The sequence below is a fragment of the Chrysochloris asiatica genome, unplaced genomic scaffold (assembly GCF_000296735.1).
Source record: "Chrysochloris asiatica unplaced genomic scaffold, ChrAsi1.0 scaffold00048, whole genome shotgun sequence".
Classification (NCBI taxonomy): domain Eukaryota; kingdom Metazoa; phylum Chordata; class Mammalia; order Afrosoricida; family Chrysochloridae; genus Chrysochloris; species Chrysochloris asiatica.
In genome coordinates, this window is record NW_006408566.1 from 135,174 (window position 1) to 137,786 (window position 2,613).

Genomic DNA, 2,613 nt, shown 5'->3' on the forward strand with positions numbered 1-2,613 from the left:
AAGTCCAAGCCCAGGTGACTTTACTGGTGAACTTTACCAAACATTTAGAGAAGAACTGACACCAATTCTACTCAGATTATTTCATAATATAGAAAAAGAGGGAAAACTTCCAAATACACTATATGAAGAAAGCATAACTCTAATACCCAAACCTGGCAAAAAATCACTAAATAAGAAAATTATACACCAATATCCCTCATCAACACAGATACAAAAATTCTCAACAAAATCCAACAGCCAACATAATCCAACAATAAACCCAAAAAAATAATACATCATAACCTACTGGAATTCATACCTGGTATGCAGGAATGGTTCGATATTATCAAAACAATCAGTGGAATCCACTATATAAGTAAAACAAAGGAAAAAGTCATATGATAATATCAATTGATGCAGAAAAAGCATTTGACAAAATTCAACACTCACTCCTGATTTTTAAAAAACAACAACACTCAAAAAAATAGGAATAGAAGGAAATGTTTTCAACATAACTAATGACATATACACAAAAACAGCACCCAATATCACTCTCAATAGTGAAGATATTTCCATTGTGAACAGGAATCAGACAAGGATTTCCTTTTCACTACTACTTAGTATTGTGCTTGAAGTCTTAGCCAGAGCTATAAAGGCAAAAAGGGAAATTAAAGGAATCCAGTTTGGCAAAGAAGAAGTAAAACTCTATTTGCAGACACTATGATCCTAATATTAGAAAATACCAAAGACTTAGCAAAAAAATTATTGGAGCCCATTGATAGATTAGGCAAAGTGGCAGGGCACAAGATCAGCATACAAAAATCAGTTGGATTTCTTTGCACTAATAAAGAGAGTTCTGAAAAAAAAAAAAAAAATCAAGAAAAGAATACCATTTACAATAGCCACCCCAAATATTAAATACTTGGGAATGAACCTAACCATATATACAAAGCAAATTACAAAACACTACAAGAAACCAAAAAAGATCTTCAGTAAAAGAGGACTATACCCTGCTCGTGGATACAAATACTTAACATGATAATATCAACATGACCCAAAGCAATCTGTAGATATACAACAATCCCATTCCAGATTCCAACATCATTCTTTAAAGAGATGGAAAAAAACTAATCATTAATTTTATATAAAATGAAAGAGATCCCAGATAAGCAAAGCGTTATTTAAAAGAAGAACAAAGCAGGAAGTTTCTTATTTCCAAATTTCAAAACCTACTACACAGCCACAGTAGCCAAAACAGTCTGGTACTGGTACAAAAAAAAGATACATAGATCAATGGAACAGAATTGATAATCCAGAAGTAAGTCCATTCACCTACACTTAGCTGATCTTCAACAGAGGGCTAAAATGCATTAAATGGGGAAAAGATGGTCTCTTCAACAAATGGTCCAGGCAAAATTTGAAATCCATTTGCAGAGAAATGAAGCAAAACCCATATCTCACATCACATATTTTAAAATGAACTCAATGTGAATTAAAAATCTGAATGTAAAAATCATTAATGAAAAAATAATGCCAAACTTATGGACTCTGATACAAGGCATAAATACATAGTCAAACATAACTGAAAATACCCAAAAAGAAGACAAAATAGATGACAGGGACCTCCTAAAAATTAGAAACTTATATACTTCAAAGGATTTCACCAATAGAATAAAAAGAGAACCCACAGACTAGTAAAAAATGTTTGGCAGCAACATATAAGACAAAACATACTCTCCAAACTTTATTAAACATTTCAACACCTCAACAAGAAGACAAATGATCAAATTTAAATTGGGTCAAGGACATGAACAGACATTTAGGCAGCCAACAAACATGAAGAAATATACATGATCATTAGCCATTAAAGAGATGCAAATCAAAACAACAATGAGACATATCTAACAAATAGTAAAGTTTTAAAAAACAGAAAACAACAAATGCTGGCCAAGATGTGGAGAGACTGGGACCCTCCTAACTGATGGTGGGACTGTGATATGGAACATAGTTATGGTGCTTTCTCAAAAAGTTGGAAATATAGTATAATATGACCAAGCACTTTCTCTACTTGGTATATATCCTCAAGAAATAAGAGCTGTGACATGAATAGATACATACACACAAATGTTCATCAGAGCACGATTCACAACAGCAAAAGGATGGAGATAGCCAAAATGTCCATCAACAGAAGAAAGTTACACAAACTTTGATACATACACACAATGGAATACAGTGCAACGTGGAAGAATAATGATCAATCTGAAAAACACCTCACAACATTGACGAACATGGAGGACATTATGTTGAGTGGAAATTGTTGTTCTTAGGTGATGCAGAGTCAGTACAGACTCATAGCAACCGTATGCACAACAGAACAAAATACTGGCCAATCTTGTGCCAACCTCACAATCTTTTCTACACTTGAGCCCATTACTGCTGCCACTGTACCAACCCATCTGTTGACCCTCCAAGCATGATTTCCTTCTCCAGACAATGGTCTGATAATATGTCAGAAGTATGAGAGACAAAGTATGGCCATCCTGGCTTCTAGGGAGAATATTTCTACCAACACAGATCTGTTTGTTCTTTGGGCAGACCATAGTGCTTTTAATATTCTCCTCCAACACCATAACT